This window comes from Euprymna scolopes, chromosome 23, assembly GCF_053919585.1.
Source record: "Euprymna scolopes isolate OS-2025 chromosome 23, ASM5391958v1, whole genome shotgun sequence".
NCBI lineage: Eukaryota > Metazoa > Mollusca > Cephalopoda > Sepiida > Sepiolidae > Euprymna > Euprymna scolopes.
Genome location: NC_136504.1, coordinates 115,847,652 through 115,871,264, shown reverse-complemented (window position 1 = coordinate 115,871,264; position 23,613 = coordinate 115,847,652). Strand labels below are relative to the sequence as shown.

Below are 23,613 nucleotides of genomic sequence, written 5' to 3'. Positions count from 1 at the left end.
TTTGCCAGTTTTGTCGTAATAAAACCGGCCTAAATAAATAACAGCTTATTTGAGAAATTGTCTTATGATTAAACCACCATTTATTTCATTATAATGAGATAAAGTAACTATTAATGCGGTAATAAAAATTAATATTTATATTATCTAACGACATGTTGGGAACATAACACTCTTTGTACACGTGCAAACCACGATTATCGTTGATAACGTGTGTCGGAAAAGAAAGGATAGAAAGAGAAACGGTTTGAAAAGCTAAGAATATTTTGTATTCATTTCAGTAGACCATATTTTCGATTGCATATCTTGTTTGCACGGTCACCATTTTGTATGCCGTCGTATAACAAATTGGACTTTACATCAACAGAAATGTGAAAATATCAAGATGAGGATAATTTGTTCAAAATTTAAAATAAAAATCAACTTATTTGTTTATTTAAAAAATACACTTCGTATAAATTTCTTTCTAGTAGAAACCTTTTCTTATCTAATAATTTCTGTTATTTTTGTACGTTTCTTCAAACTTTATTTTGTCTTGCTAATATCTATTTAGTTGCCTACCAATGACGGCTGGATGTCAGGTGTGGGCATTACTGAATGCTAAAAGAGTGCTCCTCATAGCCATGTGGCATTCCGTAATATCCACTAATTCTAGAAGCAATCTATCAATGATTAAGTCATTAATATTAAAACCATTGTTGTTGTTTTAATTAATAGTTTCAAAGAGTTACAGAGATTTTATAAAGTAAAAGATATATATATATATATATATATTTTTTACAGTTTTTCATAAATATATGACAAATGATTTTCTCTTTTTAAAAATAAACAGGTTACAAAGTTTTTAAAAAAAATCGATTAACAGTCTTGTTTCTTAAACATTCGATCATTTTGGTTGGCAAATATCAAATGCATAAAAATATTTTATGCAATTTTCAATTTCTACAATTAGTGCACGTTAGAAACTTAAATTTCAGAGTTCATTTTGAACAGTTTTCAAAATTGAATAAAGTTAATGTAACCGTGTTAAAGCTTAATCTTTTTTTTTTTTTTTTTTGTTTACTATATCAAAGAAATGAGTCAGTTTTGTTTTGTAGAAAGGATTTTTAAATCTCAGAGAAAACGGGAATAATAAAAAAAAAAACAACATGACAAAAAATACTTAATATCTATTCCAGATATAAAAAACAAACGCCAATTTCTCATGTTATGCCTGTGAGGAGTTGACTGATGACAGCATAAACTAAAACAATATCATGGAAAAAAAAAAAAAGTTCAATTTAAAAAAAATGTTTAATAAAAAAAAAATTGAGGGCAAAGAGAAATAGAAGTGAGAGCTGAGAATATACTTGGTAGACTTGCTGAAAACAAAATACATATTTTATCATTATAAAAAATAGTCATTGCCTTATGAAGTTCATCCAATTTGGAAGAGATTAAAAAGTGAAAGATTAGGAGAGGGGCATTTTTAGCATGAAAGAAAGTAAGGAAATTCAAAAAATATACAGTTAATCGAAATTCTTTAAATATTCAAATTAAAATTTAATGTAATTTCACTTAAAAAATTACAGTCACTAATTCTTTAATATCTACTCTCCCCTATAATTCGCAAAGAAATACTAAAGTTTGATAATTTGTTTACACAAAAAAAAAAAAAATCAATATTAACAAGCCGCACATGTGTGGTCCCCCTCTGGTGCTGCATGTGAGATGACGCCACAAAAAATAGCGAAGAAATGATGAATGCGAGAAGTGTGAAGGGCCAACGTTGCCTTCATATTTTCGCCAAGTTTCAGAAAAATCTAATGGATGGGGCAAAAGTTATGGGGTAAAAAGTGTAATCTTTTGTAATTTGGGGGCATTTGTGACCCCTTTTGAGCTCCTGGGAATGCCAAATCTCAGTGAAAATGGACAAACAGTGTAGTTTCACGCCTTAGGACATGTATATGCGAATTCAACAACATGGAAAAAAAAACACTATATAGACATACATATCAAGTTTTTGAGTAATATGAAAAAAGAGCTCCAAAAAGGCATGTTTTTTTAAGCCCTAAAAGTTCCAGAGGGACGTGAACCAGAATTTTGCCATGGTCAACCATACTGAATGTATATTAGGAACAATGGCCTCCACATTTTGGTCAAGAAAAGGCTACGGGGCAAAAAGTGTCATTTTGGGGCATTTTTAACCTCTTTTGAGCCCCTGGGAATGCCGAATCCCAGTGTAAATGGATAACAGTGCAGTTTCAGGCCATGCATATTTGAGTTGAGTGCCATGAAAAACCACTATAAAGGCAGAAATATCAAGTTTTTGTTAAGAAATATGAAAAAAGAGCCACAAAAAGAGGCATTTTCAGCACTGGGGACGCAAACCAGAATTTTGCCAGGGTCACTCATACTGGGTTTATATTAAGAATAATGGGCTCCACATTTTGGCCAAGTTTCAGAAAAATCTAATGGATGGATCAAAAGTTATGGACCATTTGAGGGCATTTTTTTGTACCTCTTTTGAGCCCCTCGGAACGCGACTGGAATTTTTGTAAAAAAAATTTCTTTACTGTGCACATCTATTTAATGAAATACAATTTGTGGCAAAATTTCAGGAAAAAAATAATGGACGGTTATCTGGCAATAGTCCACTCCAGTTATCTGGCAATCTAATGGACACCACTGAAAACATAGGTCCCTCTCCGATAAATTGGGGAACCACCACTACTGTTACTTCTTTTTTTGTTTTATTTAGAATGGATAAAAATATCAATGAGCAAAAATAAAATTTTTTAATTAACGGTTTTAGGTTAAATAAAACTAAAAGCAATTTTTAACAAAAAATGCTTTAACGATTTAAGATTTTTTTATATTACTTGTTAAAAAATTGTTGAGGATTAGTTGGTATAATGTTTATTGGCAAGGACAATTCTGTTGAAGCTGCAGATTCATTATCATGCCAGTTTTTGTATTTTTGTTTGTCTGTTTTGCATAAAACAAGTGAAATGAGGGAGATTTTCTTTTTACTAGTTTTTAACCAATTTCAGAAATTATGTTTTTAATTTTGTTCTCTTTATTCCAGATTTTCAAAAGATGATATTGTCGTCAAAATTTGTATTCATGTAAAGGAAATCAAATCTACACATATTTGTGAGATCATGGATGCCTCACACTGTGTCTTAGATGATTCAGTTGTGTTTTATTTTTCATCAAATCGATAACAAATATGGATATTCCGGACACTAAAGAGCATGGTAGACCAAGGTAGATAGAGTCTGAATGTGTACAAACAGACAGAACTGTGCATAACTTGACTGATGTCAGCCATTTATGTAATACAGCATGGACAGCAGTCGTGAAATGAGGTTTCATATTGCTTATCCTGGAGTCTGGAACATTTGCAGCATCCTATTTGGAGAAGATTTGTGACCTTTCTGTCTGCAAGTTCAATTAAAAACAAAGCCTTATACCAAGATCAAAGAAGTTTGGAGTCGAATTCTATGAGGAATCCAATGGAGGAATTCATAATTTTGTGTTTGATTTCACAATATTGTGTGGTTGAAATTCATAAACAACAAAGATAATGTTTTAATTTATCTAAGTTGAAACTTATAAAAAGTTTGGTGCAGGCAGCAAGAATATGCAGGTGCTCAAATTCATTCCCTAGCAATGTCAGAGTGAAACAGTAATAATATTTATATTAATAAAATTTTAGAATACAAGCTGAAATTGGGATTTAACAAATACTGACCCAAAGAATCACAAGTGATCTAGTGTCTATATATATATATATATATATATATATATATAAAGCTGAATGTGTGTGTGTGTGTGTGTGTGGTCACGAATAGGCTCCTATATGGTTGACTATTTTAAAAAACTGATTACATATAATGATAGAAGATTTATCGAAACAAAGGAATGGGTATGTTTGATCCTGCAGACCAGTGGTTCATTAAAATTGTGGGGCCTGCGTTCGCGCCTGGTCCACAAAGTATGGAAATAAAAAATTTAAAAATTAAAAAAAAAACGTTTGGATATAGATGTACATAATAATACTTTGATAAGTATGTTTTAACTTAAATAGGGATTGTATAATAAAATTGTGGGGTCTGCGTTCATACCTGGCCTCCATAGAATGGAAATAGGCACAAACTTTAATAAAGACTTTTCATATCTATCTGCGTAAGTATACTTTGATAATTATGTTTCAGTTTGAAGAAATATGGTATAATAAAACTATGGGGTGTTCGTTCGCGCTTTACCTCCATAGAATGGAAATATGTCACAAAGTTTAACAAGGTTTTTTAATATAGATCCACAGAATATTGTGATAAGTGTTTCCGTGTGAACAGGTATGGTATAATAAATTATGGGGTTTATCTATTTTATTTTTACTTTCATCATATTTTGCTTTGGTTTTGATACCCCCAAATTCGAAGCTATCTCTTTACAACCCTTCCTTTTTATAACCTATCATACTTTCATAAATCAGAATCCATTTTCTGTAGGCTGTTTTTGAACCCAGTCAACAATGGGTACTTTTGCTAGTATATATATACATATACATGTATGTATATATAATGCGTTAGCTTGTAAATCAAAGTTGACAGGTTATTGATTAAATGCTAGTGTCTACCTGTTAATGATGATAAGTTCCATTTTTGTTTCCAAATGACAGGATAAAATGAAGTTTAAAAAAAAAAGTGTGAAGAAAAAAAAGAAGACATTTCCAAGTGAGTTTTTTATTTTTAAGGTGTATGGGCTGGAGAGGTGAGGGGCTGGGGGAGGGACCTACATATTTTTTTATTATCCCCCCCTCCCGCCTCATCCGTCCTTTACAAATATTTGAATAAATCAACAGATGTTCCATGTTAAGAGAAGAACGTTTTTCCGTCAACAACTGTTTTTATCAGATGCACCAACACATTCCGGAAACATGGACACCACAAAATCCAGATCTTCTCAAACTAGATCAGCCGATATGAGTAAGTATAAAAAGAGGAAAGTAAATAGCTATGAAATTTGTTATGGAAAATGTGAAAAACGTGAAAAATGTGAAGAAAAAAACATGCCCCTCTCCCATTATTATGTAAAACTTTGATAACTTATGATCACGTACGTTTCTCCGATCTCTTGAACAATTTACTAATTGATTAAACCGGAAGTGATCGTCCTTTTCACTCATTTTTGCAGTGGTTTTCTTTCTGCTGCTGGTTTCTTCTCAAAACTCAGTTTTTATTTCTATTCAATGCATTTACAGAGATCTACCTTCATGTCAATATTTACTTTAATATTCCCATTGTATTACAGCAATTAGATTGGACTAGCATTAAGGAGAGATGGAGAAAACTAATAGCTTATTTGGTTATGCATAAAAGATGGGGTTTTCATAAATGTTTATAAAATGCAATAAGTTTATTCAAAAGCAATGCAAGTCATGATTAAAATTTACTTTAAATTATGATGCAAAGAACAAATCAAAGTATGTCAATAAAATAAACTGTTTTTCTTATAAACAATATGAACATTTACGGAGTTTTTTCTTTTTCTTTTTAAATATTTGCATATCAAAAACGTGATGCAGATTACCGAGTTGATGAGAATGAGTTATGCATTTTTGCAGGAGTTGAAAAGACAGGTTTTTTTTTTCACCTCTAAAATAGGCAAGTCAAAGTAGGATGGTTTTAAAACTGTGAAATGGGGAATCATTGTTTTTTTTAATTGGCTCCCTACTTATGAGAACATAAAACGTTTTGAGAATAGAAGGAATTCTATAAAAACAAAGTTATTTTTACTATTTTATAGAACACAGTTTCATTAAAACCATACACACCTTGGAGGGTTTGACTCACCATTAATTTCTGCAACAATTACCACGGAAATCAAACACCTGGATGATCAATAATCTTAAATATCCTGATACATATCTGCCTAGATATGCTCATTAAAACACGTGTCATAATTTTTCTATAATTGAATATATAAATTCGATGGACCACTAAAAGTCTATACAACCGTGCAAATAGGATCAAAAGGAAGAACAGAAAATTATTAGAAGAGCTGCTTCTATTTTCTGTTAAATGCTTGAAAGCTAAATAATCCTTTCAATTTGGGGAAGAAGAGAGAAAGCAGGAAACTATAAAAAGAAAAAAAAGATGAATAATAAATGTGACAAGAATGAAGTTAAAGAGGATAATAAACAAATCCAGCTTCTTGACCTATAAAAATGAGTTGAAACTAAGTTACAAATAATTGATTTCTTATAAAAGGATTTTAGTTTTTTTTTTGTTTTTTTTTTCATTGTTTTCCTACTCACACAAAACTTTTATGATCAAAGTCAATCAGAAAAAATCTTCACTTAGTTGCTGCTGATTGAAGCTAGTGTTTGATTGAATATATATTGAATGACCCTCTTAACATGTGGCATTGGACAGCCGCAGGTCGTGTTACATGATAAGGGCTGTCCCATTTTCATGCAAGTATAAAAATAGAGAGATTTAGTTAAAATGAAAATGAAATAGAATAGACGAAATTCGAACCTCGTAATTTAGGTTTAGAAATAGATTACGAGAGAGAATTAGCAAATGGAATGTAAAAACAAACCATTGTTAAGCTTAGAAATAAAACAGTTTTAAGAAAAGAATGTGCATTTGTCAATTCTGTTACGAAATTCAATTGAAGAATGCAACTATAATATAATTTAATAATTTAATAAACATGTTTGTAACATATTGGAAATATAGGTTACTGGGAATATAGGTTAAAATTCCTTTTGTAAACAAAGGAAAAAGTTTTAGACATGCATTTCCAGAACACGTAAAAGAAGACGCATGTTTTAACGTCATGGAAAATGGAAAGTTCTCGATATAGTTAGAAACTTTAGAGTTAAGCGGGGAGAGTCTGAGAGAGAGTCTGAGGACGAGAGGACAGTCTGGAGTCCAGAGATGGGAGTCGAACGTCTGGAAGCGAGACAGTCACCTTTGAAACATAGAATGTAAAACTTTGAATTCCTGATGAAGAAAACCACGACCGGTCGAAGAAGAAATTAGGGGGGGGGGGTAGTAATGACGAAACACAGAACCTATTAGGAACGATTACTTGGATACAATTAGTTGAACACAAGTCAATTCACCTATGACTAGGTTTGAGGATTGTGTGTTCATACCTTTGCCAATGATGTTGATACTTAATTAAACATAATTAGATCCAATATGAAATAAAAATTTACTGGCAAAAATGCAACAAGCCATGTAAAAGGATAATTAGAAAATGTATTCGTCTTTATATCATGCGAATGTTTTGTCCAAGCGTGGACATGAATGGCATCGTCACTACGTTCACTAGTAAGATTTTGCACGGAGCAGAAACACAAACATAGAATGCTACCATTCTTCTAATGAACATAAAACAGATAAAAGTAACTACAATACCTTGGCATAGAGCGAATTCCAGTCTGAGACAACATTCATTATGCCAATCAGACACCCAATTATTTAAAGATGGATAAAATCTTGCTTAAAATTTTGTAGTTTAACAAAAACAAAAAAAAAAATAAAACAGAAAAAAACATTAATAACAAAATTTTAAGTAATCTTGAAAAACATCTAATTAACTTCGTTATAATTCTTTCAGTTTCGATATTCAATCTTAGTTCATGTTTTCAGTAAAAATGCATTCTCTGGTATTCGAGGGGTGGGAGGGACAGGGGGGGAGGTGGTTTAATCATGGTGCTCCCAACATCCATGGTAAGATAATATTTACTAGACAAACAGAAGTCATTTATATTAGAACAGGAGGCTGTCCAACTCTAAACTAATCAACAGGCAAGGAGAAAAGTGTAGTATCTATTCGGATATTACACTTTATTGGTCCACCGACTTAGTCAGATTCGGACCTTAGAATTCACCCTCGTCCGTTCGTTCTCAAAATTCTCAATAACAACTCATTACATTTTCTGAAATGTTGCATGAAGTTACAACTACCCATGAGAGGAAATGTAACATTTTACTTGGTTTTCACCTCAACATTTTCCTATAAAATGACGATTTAAAAAAAAACATTTCGGGTATGCTGAAAACGAATATCGCATTTAAATTTTCCGCAAACAGTTTTCCGGATATTAAGTAATATAATTCTTTATGTTATAATTGGTGGTCATTGTTGTACGCGAAAGCAAACGCATATTTTTGTTGCGCGTGCGCCAAAAATATACGCGTACAACAATGGCCACCACTTGCGGAAAATTTAAATGCGATATTCGTTTTCAGCATACCTGAAAAAGAGTAAAAGTCGTCTTTTAAAAAAAAATGTTATGGTGGAAACTAAGTCAAAATTTACCATTTTTTTTCTTCTTTATTTGATTAAAAAAAAAAAAAAAAAAAAAACGCATGCATAATATTATTACCAAAATAGTTATCCAATTCGCCGCCACCGCCGCCAGAAAAATCTTCGCAGAAACAGAAGGGACTTTTCCAAGTTGTTCTTTATTGTGCAAGCGAAACGCTCGTCAGAAGGAAAAAAAATATGTCGACAGAGAGAGACGGAGCTTGAATGTGAAACGTAAACGATTCCATGATTTCAAGCCATGGAGAAAAAAAACTCGTGACAAGGAAATGTCATTATCATTTATTTATTTACATTTCTAACAATCTAACAATTTACTGACAAAGAAAATAAACAAATAATTCGTATACAATAAATAAATATACCTAGATGAAGAATGGATGGCGGGGATAAAAGTCAACATTTAAATAATCGTCATGATCACAGCTGGTTTCAGAATTCGAGTGGAGGGAAACAAACATTTAAAATAACACACAAAGTAAAAAAAAAACATTGGTAAATTTTCAGATTAGGTCCACCTCAACAATTTTCTTTTAAATGATGACTTTTAGAGGTTTTAGACTATGCTGAATACGAAAATCGCATTGAAAGGTTGCAGAAATAAGTAATTATCGAGATATAAAAAGTTGTATTATGCATTGTATTCTTTGGCGGCCATTTTTTACGCGCGTCCTGTCCTCATTTTCATCATCATTATTAATTTTAATAATAATAATAATAATAATAATAATAATAATAATAATAATAATAATAATAATAATAATAATAACGGTCACATGTTTTTCTCTCTAAAATGATCACAATATCATTTGATTATATCAAAGACAAAAAAATCGGTACTAGTGCACTTATTGATTCGTGCTGAAACATTATTTAAAAAGCCATTCTTAACATGGGGAGAGGAGGGTGTTTTGTACCTATTCTATACTATAACCTTACAACTGAATTAAAAAAATAAAATAAAACTTTAATTAAACTTGGAAATACGATTTAAAAATTTACGTGGATTAGTAAGTGCACTAGCACTAAAAATCGGTTAAAAATCAGAAACTACACAAGATACGTTTTTAGAATAATAATAATAATAATAAAAAAAAACTTACATCATCAGATTCAAAAGTGGTCTACTAATATCCATTTGCCATGGATCAAATAAGTGGGGAAAGGTCTTTCATTTTTACTGTTAAATGTCCAAAAAGGACAAGAAAAATTAGTCCAAACAATCGGCTGTTGATTATTTTATCTTTGCATTCTATTGAAGCAGTTGCAAATATTTACGCACGGAAAAAAAAAATGTATTTTCTTTTTTAATATTCAAGACGCAGAGACGCTAGGGGCAACTATACAAAAATTCTTTAAAACCATTAATCATGATTATGGTGATGATTAATCATCATCAGCAACATCATTAAAAGCTATATATGTATAAAAAAAAAAAAACCCGACGCCAATATTTAGAGTTTTATTTTAATAAAAGAAAAATATGTGAAGTCAATTTGCAGTTTATTTCTAATTCAACATTCGCCTTTAAAATTACGACTTTGAAAAGTTTTCAGGTCAGCTGAAAACGAATATCGCATTTAGAACTTTCGCCGACAAATAGTTTTCCTGATATTAAGACATCATTTTCCCCAATGTATTACTTAATGGTTTTCATTGGTCGCCATTTTGTTTTACTTAAGTTGAAAGTTTCGTTTAGCACACATGCGAAAGTTTACATGACAAAACAAAACATGGCGACAACCTATAAGTTTGGAATAAAACGATGTCTTAATACCACGAAAACTATTTGTCATAGTTTTAAATGTGATATTCGTTTTCAGCACATCAGAAAAGTCGTCATTTTTAAAGTGTTTATTGAGTTGAAAAACTGCAAATTGACTATATTGAAAAGAAAAAGGAAAAAGAAAAAGGAAAAAGAAAAATCGGTGCTTATGCATTTTTGGTATCGCGCTATTTTTAAATAGTTTTTTTTTCAAGTTAATTCAAGTTTCACGATATATTTATTATTATTATTATTATTATTATTAAATTGTTAGGTGGAAGCATAGAATAGTTACAAAAAAAAAACTTTTCTCCCCATGCTAAGAATGGCTTTCAAAATAATAACGTTATTATTTCAGCACGTTACCAAAAAGGCACAAATACCAAAAAAATAAAAATCTTCATGATGTCACGGAATGAGAATGTTATATTCCAAAATACACGTAAATTGAATAAGTAGTCGTTTTCTTTAGTATATAAATTAATTTTTAAAAACTATTTAAAGCCATTAATGCGAAATCGGTAGCATTACAAGACTAGCAAGCTTGAATTTGTCAACTTATCTGCTTTTGTTTGTTTTGTTTTTTTGTTGTTTTTTTTTTCAAGATGGCGACGCGAGACAGTCCCTTTTGTTAATTCATAAAATATGATATTCATTAGAAATAAAAACTACTTGATCAATATTTGTGATTTTGGCAATATGACGGGTACATACACCGTGAAAATTTTCCTGTATTTCTTTTTTTAAGATGAATTCTAAATAAGGGTTTTTAGTTCTCTCCCACTGCAAGAACTTAGACACCAATATCAGAAAGTGGAAGTGAGAAACAAGCGCCCCTGAGGATGAGCACTCTGATCTTCAAAAAGTGTCTGGAAAGTCCCGTCTGCATTACCAGGCGATTAGCAATAAACTAACCCCTTTTCAAAGAGGGTTTTTAAGAAGTTCTTAAAATGAATATATTTGATTCTTAATAAGAACCAATATTAATTCATTAATGAATTAATCTGATTTGACACGATCTATCTCATACGAAAAATAAGTCATTATTGCTAATAATGTGTATATACGAGTTGAATAGCATTTAATGAGTCTACTTTTTTTAGGGGGGGGGGTAAATAAAATAGAATGAAAGTGATAGTAAGATGTTACAAAAATATCAGCTATGTTTTTAGACAACAGGACGAAAAAGTGACATTTATTGGCTTGATTTCTACCATTGTTTTGTTTATTTTTCGATTTTTAAGCGATTATCGAGACTCAGAATACGGCGTCCACATTTTCGCCATCTTGTGGTAGGTGTATCAGAATTTTAGGCGGAATTTTTGACACCCCCAACAAAAAACTGCGAATAAAATATATAAAACTCGTAATTTCTGTTTTTAAAGTGGGTTGTCAATTTTCTTTATGAAATATACTTTCAAAATAAACTATTACAGTCGTTTAAAACATAATAGAAGTATTATTTTTTATTTTTTAAAAACAATGTTTACAAAATGTTGTGGTCGTTTTAAACTTAACAACTCTGCTGCGTGCTGAGTGATGCGCTGCTTGTTTTTCGAACCGCTTAAAAAGTTAAAACACTAAAAATTTAGTTAGGTAAAAGAGTAACTTATGGTGCCTTTGACACATTTGTTGTGTTTTTGTATCTTTCATTCTGTTGTCTATTGTAAAACGTACTAAACAAAAATTGTCATAACACAGTTAAAAGAAAATAACTTTCAGTTTAACTAGAAATTAAATAATCGCTTTCATAAGGAAAAATGTACTTCTCACGGGAATGGACCCATATCAACCCAAATGTTTCTGATTAGGAAACAGACCGGACATGGTTGAGTCACCGTCGAACAGTCAATTAGTATCGCCTTAAATGCAACACTTGGTAAATTTTTTTTTTACTTCCAACTTTGGCAATCACTTTTAAAGTGACGACTCTTATCAAAATGGTTTTTGGATATGCTGAAAACGAATATCGCATTTAAATTTGCCGCAAGCAAGTAGTTTTCTGGATATTAAGCAATGTAATTCCTTTGCGTCAAAAATGTGCGCGTACAAAAATGGCTACTATTTATGACATAAGGAATTACATTGCTTAATATCTGGAAAACTACTTGTTTGCGGCAAATTTAAATGCGATATTCGTTTTCACCAAAAAACCTATAAAAGTCGTCATATGATTGTTAAGATGGAAAGAAGCACCCATTTTTTTTTCTTGATTTCATTACCTTGACTTAAGGTTCCTATTTACTTTGCCTCACCACGAGGGCAGAGTTAGAAACCAGGGTCGTTTTTTAATGTGGAGAAAAGGGGAAAAAAATAAAAATTGTTTCAGTTGTGAAGGAGAAGGACCTTTTCTTCACCAACTGAGACCCCCCCTCCCGAAGTGCAACACCAGAACAGATACTACACCTTGAACTTGGCCGTTTGGTTTGTGAGCAATTAGGAAGCTTAATTCGTTTTAAAAGGGAGGTAACTATTTTACTAAGAATTGTAAAAAAAAAAAAAAAAATCAATTACTTTATTTAATCATTAAATAAAATAAATTTTTATGTAACTAAGTTTTATAACAAAACAAAAATGTAAAATGCGACGATATTGTTATTTTTCTTGAAACAATCAATTGTGAATGACTTTTTTTCAACTACTGACTTTGTGGCTTTTGGGCCAAGATCACAGTGTAGTATCTGTTGTATCAGTGCTGCTGCAGTGCTGCACTCCAATTTCTTGTTTTCTGTCAGTGGTAGTGAAGTCTTTCACGACTGAGACAAATTTTAAATTTTTGTTCCTTTTCTTCACATTAAAAAACGACCTTGGTGTCTAAATCTGTCCCGTGGGGAGGCATTGTAAATAGGAACTACTTTAGTAAAATAGAGTTATCTCCTTTAGAACAATGAGTTAAAATTACGAACAGCCGGTTAGATCACCCCCCCCCCCCCTCAACAAACACACACTCACACCAAATTCCGTGTTAGAATGAATTTAATCTTCAAATCAATAAATTATCTTTAATACTTTTTATGAACTTGGGAGGGCGGGCTAAAAGAAAAGAGGAGGAGGACAAAATAATCAAAACCGGTTTGGAATTCGTATACTTGAAGTGTCATCTGCCACTTTTTTTTTTTACATTTTTTTCGCGGCTTTCAAATCGTAAACTGCTTCGGCCATTTCAAGTTTGTCGCGTAAATTGCAATCGGAAATAATCGGGTTGATAGGGATCCTTTCCTATATAAGCGCAAAGAAAAATAATTAAAACCGAAATTCGAAAACAAATATAACTTTGAATGGGAGGGTTGCCATTATATTTATTTTTTAAAACGACATTTGTTTTTTGTGTTTCCTGTTTCACTGTCTCATAAAAATGTAATTTTTAAAAGCAAATAAATAATTGCAACTCGGATTGAACTTCATGCGGACTGACCCGACCCGGTCTGGTCTACATCTGTAAAAGTTTGGAAAACTAAGACTGCAAGAATACATTTGCGGGAATATATCAGGAGTTTGGTTCCAAAGGGGAGAGAGTATCCTCCAAGGCATTACCTCTTCCTGTGTGTTGAGGGGCGTGTCACCAAAGGATCGATCCCCTACTTGGAAATGCTGACAGGTTCGACAAGATACTTATTCAAAATACGGATCGTGCGTAAATAACAAGGTTGTTGTGTAGAAACCCATTCTTAACATGGGGGGGGGGGGCTTTTAACTATTCTGTACTTTCACCTAACAATTTAATAAACAAAAGATACACCAAAAATTGAAAATCCCATCTAAAAAATAGCGCGGTCGGTATTTTGCATAAGTACCAACGTCAATTTTCAAGACAGACATTATATCCCCCACCAAAAAAAGAGGAGGGGTCGGGTGTTTTGAAGAGAGGGGAAAATGACTGGACCCCCCCCCAACCCCCCATGTTAAAGTGACCCCCGTGTCACGTCCAAACTCCGTTGAGAAAAGAATAAATAAATACTCACGGTTAGTTTTATCGTTGTGCCGTTAAAAAGTTTACAACTTGTTAGGAACAACAAACGTTGCCAGTGTCAATAGACAACAACAACAACAACAATGTCAACAACAATAAATTAACATTTTGTTGGGGTGGGATGGCGGTGGGGTAGGGGGCCAGAATTTCTTCTTTTTTTTTTTTGTTAATTTGAAAAATAAATAAACAAAAAGTGTACCTTTGTCTCCGTCATAAAAGTTGTCTTGAATTTCCCTTCTTTTTTTTTTTTACATGTTTCAATTAAAAGAATAAATTTAAAGATTCTTTAACGTTTTTCTTTTTTTTTTTTTCTCGGTTCGTTTCGTTAAATACAAAAAAAATAAGTTGACCCTAAAACAAGATAAACAAAAAAACTGACTTTTAGTCAGTGGAGACACTGGAGAGTTTATAATTTAAACTAAGAGCGGCTTTTCGGACTTTTATGAAAGAGGTGGGTGGGGGGAGTGTATATGAAAAGATAGACAGACGGAGAGGGGGGGGGAGATAAAGGATGGATAGATAAGAGAGCAAGAAAGAGAGTAAAGAGGAGAGGAGGAGACGATAAAGATACATAGAGAGAAGGCAGGGCGGAAATAGATAGATTAACACCAAAGAGAGGGGGGAGGATAAAAAAACAAAAAACAGGCTAATCACTTGCTCGCATAAGATAGAAAGAAAAACCCGTATTTCATGGTTATTACAGTTCCTCGTATTCCTTCACATCGGCAATATTAATGGCTACCATCATTACTATTGCTACTACGTGCACCGTTGTAATGTCGAAAAAGGAGTGGTCGCTAAACAGTACAACCACTTTTTAAATTCAAGAACTATTCCTGACTCTCGCTATCGCCGACCAGTCTCCATAGAAACGAAAATAGTGACCAGTTTTTATTTTATTTTAAATGAAGGCTGAGAGAGAGAGAGAGAGAGAGAGAGGGGTGTATCTGCAAAGAGGAAAAAACGGTCAATTCCTATTTTAGTCACGTAAATTCTTTAGAACAATTTTTCGTGATTAAAATAGAAATTAATCAGAATTTGAAATTATTTAAGCAGCTGTTGAATAAAAAAGACATTCCTGGCTTCAAAAGTTGTATCAAATCTTTATGCAATAAAAGATTAAAAGTTTTAGAATCTAATTTATATCAATACGTTGATAAACTAGTTAGTACGTGCAAAAATAGTCGTGGCTTATATAAGACTATGCTATTAAAAGAGGCTTACCGTAAACTCTTTAATTAGTTTCAGTTTAATTCCTTTATTTTATTTATTTTTTGGTTTGAAAGATAAAAGCCATAAGTTAATCTCTAAGGTGAAACGTATTTTTTCATGTGAAAAAATATATATATAATGAAAAATGCTATCACGGCGACTAAAAAAAACGTTTTTTAAAAAAGTGGCACTTGGATGTAAAGGGCTGCTATTTATACTTATGTATATCTGAATAGCAAGATATCTATTCGCATTACACTTAAACTACTGCATGTCAGTACAGTCAGGAAAGTAGGAAACCGAGGGGGTGGATTCCAGAGTCTAGCAGTCCAAGAGAAAAAATTAGAGTAGAAAGCTTTCCGGCATCTAGGGACCTCTACAGCGTAGGGATGGGATTTAGCTGCTTGTCGGGTTAGTCAGGGGTATTTATGTTGAGTGGACATACGTATAGCAGCAGCTGTACAACAGCTAACATATGCAAATGACCGAGCCGTGTGCGAGGCGACGTCACAGCAAGGAAGAAGGTAAATAAAAAGATTATATCTATATAAAAAATAACGTGGTCAAGAAAGACAGACGTGTTACACACGTGGCCTGAGTGCGAGAGGAAAAGACGTGTCTTAAACATGGTTGGACACAAGACATAGTACCAGGTGTTCAACACGGCAGTTTTGTGACGTGCATCAGAGTACAAAACTTTTGAACAAGAAACAATGCTCCGACGAACTGCAAACACTTGTACCCCCCTCAACGTAAATACCCCCGACAACCCAACAATCAACTAAATCCCACCCCTACACAGTAGAGATCCCTAGATGTAAGAGAGCTTTCTACTCAAGTAGTTTCTTCCTCAGAACTGCTAGGCTTTGAAATTCCCTTCCGGGTCCCTGCTTCCCCAACTGTACTGACATACAGAAGTTCAAGTGTAACATGAACAGGCATCTTGATGCCAAACTACCTACATAGTACCCCTGTAACCTAGGTCCCTGATAGTAGCCCCTACATCAAAGTGGCAATAGAAAATAATCAGGGGTGAAAATGTAATAAAAATTTTTTTTTTTTTTTTTAATTCTGGAAATTACTAGTAAATAATAAAGCGAATCATATTCTTTCCTTGTGACTGTGAGTTCACGTGTGGGTTCCGAGTGTGAACATGTAAAAACTATGCTACGCTAAACGAATCATGTAAACTCTTAGTGGTTAAGTAAGTATTAACCTCCCTCACACTGCAGGGAAATGTAAATCAAAGTCAGGAAGCAATGCACTCTGGCTCACAAAAAATACCTGAGCAGTCCCACTGGCATTCCCTTAGAGGAGCGGCTCAGGTGATTAGCAATAAACTTATCCACTCTCAGAGAGAGAAGGTAAAAAACTTGAGAGGGTGGACCTCCTAGAACTGCACAGAATTCAGGCTGTGCCAGGTCTAGTATGCTAGTATAAATTTGAATCTTGTTTGTTTGTATACTGGATGATGTCACAAAATGTTTCAGGCACAATGGATGACGTCATAAAGGTGTCATGTACACTGGTTGGATGATGTCACAAAAGGATGATGTCACAAAAGGATACAGAAGGTGAAATATTTTTTTGTGACATCACATCGTCATCAATCTCGGTTCGAATAAAAACTGCTGTATTCATGTAAGCTTTTCCTATTCTCGAATCCTCGACCTTCCCCCAACAGAGATTAGAGCACTCTTGTAATGATATGGTCCCTGTCGATAACAATGTAATGCTGCTTCTGTGCAATTTTAGGAGATCTACTCTCCCAAGCTTTGCCTTTTCCCTTTGAGAAAAGTTAGTTTATTGATAAGCACCTGAAACGCCTTTACCGGGAATGCTTTTTTTTGCAGGTCAGTGCCCATCCTCAGTGGCTCTGACTTTTCAATCCACTTTTTGACTGTGGTGTCACAGTTCCTATATATCTAACACAGCTTAATCTCATGCATCAAACCAAGGTGAACAATAGTTGTTCTTTTTTTATGTTCTGCTGAGTTACTTCCCTTTAATTGAACTCTCTGGTTAAATACTAGTCACAATGCACACACAAGTTACAACACTTTCCAACATCCTTTTTTTAGGGGGGGGGTGCATTGATTGTTGTTTTTTTTGTTTGTTTGTTTTTTTACAAAGGCATCACCACTTATCAAAGCCAAGAGGCTGCTCGAGGATAAGGGTTAAAGAGTGTACAGTAGGCAATTGGACAATAAAGTAATCATTAGTAATGGAAATTCGGTAAATTTGTTAATTTATATGGAACGGCTCATCAAAAACTTGTTTACATTAGACTTGAAGCCAACCATATTGTAGTCAGCCGGCAAGCAGGAAAACGGAAAACAATTCCATATGCGTGCAGTTCTAAGAAAGAAGCTTTGTTCATGGAATCGACGTTTAGGTTTAGGCACAGATAAAGACTGGGGCAAATTAGTGATATTGTTTTCTGCTAGATGAGTGTTTCTTGTGAAAGTTTGGCGAGGGGGGACCATAGATTGAAGCTCAGTCGAACACTTTCCATGAAAATAACAATAAAGCAGACAAACTCGCAACATCTCTTCTGTGACAAAGAGGTTGCAAGGAAGAGAAAAAGACATCCCTTACGAGGCTACAAAGTCTATTTTGAACTCTATCAAAGCAGGACAAGTTCTTTCTAGCAGCTCCTGCCCAGATGTGGCAACAGTACTTGATCCTTGGACGTACCTGGCTATTATATAGATAGAGAATTGCATCAGCAGTGAGATATCTACTGGATCGATAGAAGGAGGATCCCACCATTTATGTTATGTTATTTGATGACCATTGTGTGTGTGTGTTTTTTTTGTTTTTTTTTACATAGGCATCACCACTTATCAAGGCCAAGAGGCTACTCGAGGATAAGGGTTAAAGAGTGTTCAGTAGAAATTGGACAATATAGTAACCGTTAGTCTTTGTTGTTTTTTGGATTATTCTAGCAAAGCCAGCAACACCTTTTTTTCTTCTTTGAAATTAATATTGATTTTTTCTGTCTGATAAAAATGATACAAGTGGATAAATAATTGAAAAAATGGAATGATTGAAATATGAAAATCTTACAAGGAGTTCATCAAAATCTTGGATATAATACATAAAGGGAAGACATTAAGAAGTTTGCCAAATTAAAAAGAAAATTATATCCTGATCTAAAAGTAGATGTGAACTCTCTGCTATATCACCCCCCCCCCCAAAATAGACTATTAGATGATTTTAGAATCAGAATCAATAATTGTATCGGAATTGAAAAAAAAATATTGGAACAGTTCCATCACTTACATCGTATTAGATGATTTTAGAATAGAAAGTAGCTCGTTCAAACACCTCGGCTTAACGGTCACAGCAAACATGAGTTGGAATAAATACATTGAGTGCATTGCCAAGGCTGCTGCAAAGAAGGTGGGCTCTCTCTACCATGCTAGAAAGTTATTTATGCCTGAGAGTATCCTGTACCTCTACAAGGCCACCATTCGACTATGTATGAAGTATTGTTGCCACATTTGGGCCGATGCATCTGCTACTAGTTTCTCCCTCTTAAACACGGTTCAAAAGAGTCGCCAACCTGATAGGTCATGCACTGTCAACTAGGCTTCAACCTCTATCCCATCGACATAATGTCGCATCCCTTTGCCTGTTTTACAAGTATTTTAATGGTAGATGCTCCGACAAACTACAAGCCCTTGTGCCCGCTCAATGTAAATACCCCCCGACAAGCAGCAAAATCCCACCCCTACACAGTAGAAATCCCTAGATGTAAAAAAAGCCTTCTACTCTGATAAATTCTCTAAGACTGCTAGACTTTGGAATTCCTCTCTGGGTTCTTGTTTCCCTGTCTGTACTGACATGCAGAAGTTCAAGTGTAATGTAAACAGACAGCTTGCTGTTCAACTCCCCACATAGTACCCCTACAAATTATGTCCCAGATAGTAACCCCCTACATCAAAGTGGCACTGTGCCTTGTTTGGAGGATGCAAAAAAAAAAAGTCATCATAATGTAATTGTATCAGAGTTAAGAAAAATATTGGTTGGAACAGTTCCATCGCATGTAATTTAGAAGAAATTAAAACGATTTCATGAAACAATTAATTGCTTATCCCACCCTTTGCCTTCCTTAAAAAAAAAAGAAGCGCTTTGCCCTCCTCCCCAGGCTCCTATATTGGCTCTCTGCAACTCCTCATGTCACCTAGAGTTCAAACATCTCCATTATCATGACTCAGATATCAGAACCATTGGTAGTTTTTACTCTTTGATTAGATTGGCTGGACTGAGACTGAACAAATCCAAAGATGTATTAGGATTAGATTTCAGTTTACCTATCTCTGATTTTATGACATGCAGCTGTCCACTTGGTTGCCATTTTTTTTTTTTTATTCAAATGAACTCAAAAGTATCCTCCAAACATTTGTTTACAAATAATGAGACTTTAAGATGGTCCAAATATGTGTAGTCTTCCATTTCTGCTGAACACTAGACCAGCCTAATAATATACAAATCAAAAGTGTCAATATAGGTGTAGAAGATACAATATAGTTTAAATAAACAATACACAAGTCTGTAAAAATATTTAGATTGAAAAATAGAAGAAAAAAAAAAGATTTTTGAGAAGCCAGCAGCAGAAAGAACCAAAACTCAACGAATTTTGATCTACAGACTTGAAATTTGGTGTATAGGATATTCAGACATGTGGAAAACTGTAATCCGCTTTCATCTGGAAAAAAAAAGGGCTGCTAAGGGATCAAAATTAAAAAATTGGTACATGGGAGTTGTTGGATTTGTATCTGTTTGCGTGAATATATTACAGTTTACTTATGTTAAGAATAAGTATGTTTGAAAACACCTTTCAAAGATTATGTCATGCTTGTCTAATGGTTATCGTACTTGACTCATTGTCTTTAGGTTTTGGTTTCGATCTCAGCTCGAGTATTTTTTTTTTTTTTTTTTTTTACTTACAAAAAGTGAACTGCTTAGAAGAAAAAAACAATCGCATGTACACGATTCAGTTTCTGTATGAATTAAAATATAATATTTATGCATATTTTATGACCGGGCAATGCCGGGCGGTCATGCCAGTTTATTTATAAAACCTAACAAAGCCGACCTGTATTGTATATACTCAAAGCTTGTCTTGTGACAAGAATTTGTTGTAACGCAATGCAACCTGAACTACTCGGCATGGGTTACTATTAACAAAATAAACTTTTCTTTTCAACATGCAGAACATATTTTGATGGCTTTTTTTTTGGGGGGGGGGGAAATATAAACAAAAGAAAAATAACTAAAATAATTATAAGAATAATTGTCACTCGAGATCTGATAAATACCATAAACCCACCTTCCATTGGTATGACAATTTAAAAAAAAAAAAACAACAAAAAAAACAAAACACCAAAAGCCTACTTAAATCACTCCAAATTATGCAGACGTGTCTGGAGGGGGATGAGTGGTGCCGGAGTGTCAGCAAGTTTGTTGTCATTTGCTTAAATTTATGCGAACACTGTCAGAAGGAGAGTTATTCTGAGACATTGAGAAGATTTGTCGTCACTTGTGCTTTGTCAAATATCATCTGCTCTAGTGTGATGAATAAAATTATAATACCTAGCAAAATTATGCACAGTCCGGTCCAATATTTTTGCTTTATATATATATATGTCTCGTGTCGCGGGGTTCGAATCGTTCGACTGGTAGTAATCGTGACACCCTGCACTGAAGAATCCCGAAAGGATGAAACACTAGTGTCTGTAGGTATTTAATTATTATAGTAAAAAAATAATTATGACAGCCCCTTTAAGAAATACGTTTCTTATCGTTGAGCACTTTCTGTTGAATTAAAAAGTCGGTCAATTTAGCTCTTATGCGTAGATCATCGTATAACGATTTGATCACTGTCTGTCTGACGTAATGAACATTTAAATTAAAATGTTTAAAAATTCAACGCTATCTCACATGATTAATGGTAGCCGAATGGATACGGCCTCCGCTAATCGAGCCAGAGATGTCTCGTGTCGCGGGGTTCGAATCGTTCGACTGGTAGTAATCGTGACACCCTGCACTGAAGAATCCCGAAAGGATGAAACACTAGTGTCTGTAGGTATTTAATTATTATAGTAAAAAAATAATTATGACAGCCCCTTTAAGAAATACGTTTCTTATCGTTGAGCACTTTCTGTTGAATTAAAAAGTCGGTCAATTTAGCTCTTATGCGTAGATCATCGTATAACGATTTGATCACTGTCTGTCTGACGTAATGAACATTTAAATTAAAATGTTTAAAAATTCAACGCTATCTCACATGATTAATGGTAGCCGAATGGATACGGCCTCCGCTAATCGAGCCAGAGATGTCGCGGGGTTCGAATCGTTCGACTGGTAGTAATCGTGACACCCTGCACTGAAGAATCCCGAAAGGATGAAACACTAGTGTCTGTAGGTATTTAATTATTATAGTAAAAAAATAATTATATATATATATATATATATATATATATATATATATATATAAAACCAATAAACATACACTACACTGCACAACACCCCTCCTAAGGAGGAGATCAGGACACACTACACTATTCCCCTCCCCCTTTCAAGGGAGGAGATTTGTTGTTATATCAACTCTTTTCAAGTTAAATTCAAGTCGAATTTTGGAAAACGGTTCCATGCTTAAAATTCTTTATATTTCCAAATATTTATTTATAGTGTTAGGTTTGATGGTTTTGTAGAAGAAAATTGTGTTTGCTTTTGGCTTTACAGAACATGATTGAGTTTTTCAAAAGGGGAAAGGAAAAAAAAATCACATCAATGTTTGGTTTGCATTTAAATAAAAACGAGTTATATTATACCTATTTACAATGCCTCGGGACAGAGTTAGACACCAGGGTCGTTTTTTTAACGTGGAGAAAAGGTACAAAAATAAAAATTGTCTCAGTCGTGAAGGATTTCTCCTCCACCGAAAGAGAACAAGAAATAGAAGTGCAGCATCTAAAGAACAGATACTACACTGTTATATTATATCACGACAATAAAACGTCCCAATGCTGTAAAACATTTACATCAAACATTGCTTGCTAACCTTAAGTAGGTGGATGTTGACACCAGGCTGAAAACTGTAACAAGCCAACATATACAGGGGTTTTTTTGTTGTTTTTTACAGGCGGTAAGCTTTAAATTGAAAACTGTTTTCTTTTATTACATATTTGGCACCTATCAGTTATTTTGAGTTTAGCTTGGTTTAGCAATTCATCATATCGTTTCAGCAAGATGGAACCACATACTACACAGTGAACGATACGATCAATTTAACAAGAGAAATATTTGATGAACGGATAATTTCATGAAATGGACCTGTCAACTAGCCACTTCGTTCATGGGATGTAATTATATTAGATTATTTTCTTTGTGGATATCTAACGTCCCCTGTCTATGCTGATAAACCAGACACAAGAGACCACTTGTAAAACAACATTTGATGGGTTATTGTCGAAATACAGCCTGATTTAATGCATAGAGTTTTTAAAATTGGACATCTAGATTATGCTATATATATGCAGGAGTCGCTGGGGGTATATGCCTGAGATTATATTTAAATTATAAATGCCAAAAATTAATATTTGGAATAAACCATATAATAATATTTGTCTGTGATTTGATTGAATTTAAAGTTTACCACTTCTAACAAAAAAAAAAAAAAAAATATAGGAGAAATTGTTTGAAACTGACTTCAGAGAAAAAGGGATAAATAAAGACCTGGCCAGAGATAGGTTTGTTTCTGAAGTCAATTTCTTATAGTTTTCCAACACGTACCAGCATGTAAAACAGACGTTAAACCTGATGATGATGATGGTGATGATGATGATGATGATGATGATGGTGGATAATCGATTCCAAGATAATTCATAAACGGTGGTTCACTAGAAAAGCGGAAAATTTTGGGTTTTAAATTTTATTTTGTTTAAATTTTATTGCGCTTGGCTTATTCATTTCTTCAATTTTGATATCCAATATTATAGACAGACGCAGTAGAAAACAGCTTTCAGATTTTCAAAGAAAGGTGATTAAAAATCCGATTTTTTTTTTTTTTTTTACAAGGGAGTCACCACTTATAAAGACCCAAATGCCATTCAAGGATAAGGGTTAATAAATGTAAGGTGGCAGTGTAGTAATCGTTAATGGTAAGATGAGTACACTTTGATTATTTAGGGGGATGGTTTAACAAGAACTTGTTTACATTAGACTTGAAGGCTACCATATTGTAGTCGGACGGGAAGCAAACCAGTGCAACTGTGTTCCACAGACAGGTAGTTCTAGGAAAGAAGTTGAGTCTGCCGAATCTGTATTT

The 23,613-nt window shown here is 33.6% G+C and overlaps 1 protein-coding gene and 1 long non-coding RNA gene across 9 annotated transcripts in view; one reads left to right on the top strand and one right to left on the bottom strand.

The window, feature by feature from the left end:
• The window catches only part of LOC145246149 (uncharacterized), a 634,197-nt gene that overhangs the window by 152,646 nt on the left and 457,938 nt on the right, over positions 1 to 23,613 (bottom strand). The window lies entirely within an intron of this gene.
• LOC145246155 (uncharacterized) overlaps positions 4,803 to 23,613 on the top strand; it is a 115,714-nt gene continuing 96,903 nt past the window's right edge. The window contains exon 1 of the long non-coding RNA XR_013863100.1: positions 4,803 to 4,970. This is a non-coding gene — a long non-coding RNA (uncharacterized LOC145246155). The remainder of the gene's footprint in view (positions 4,971 to 23,613) is intronic.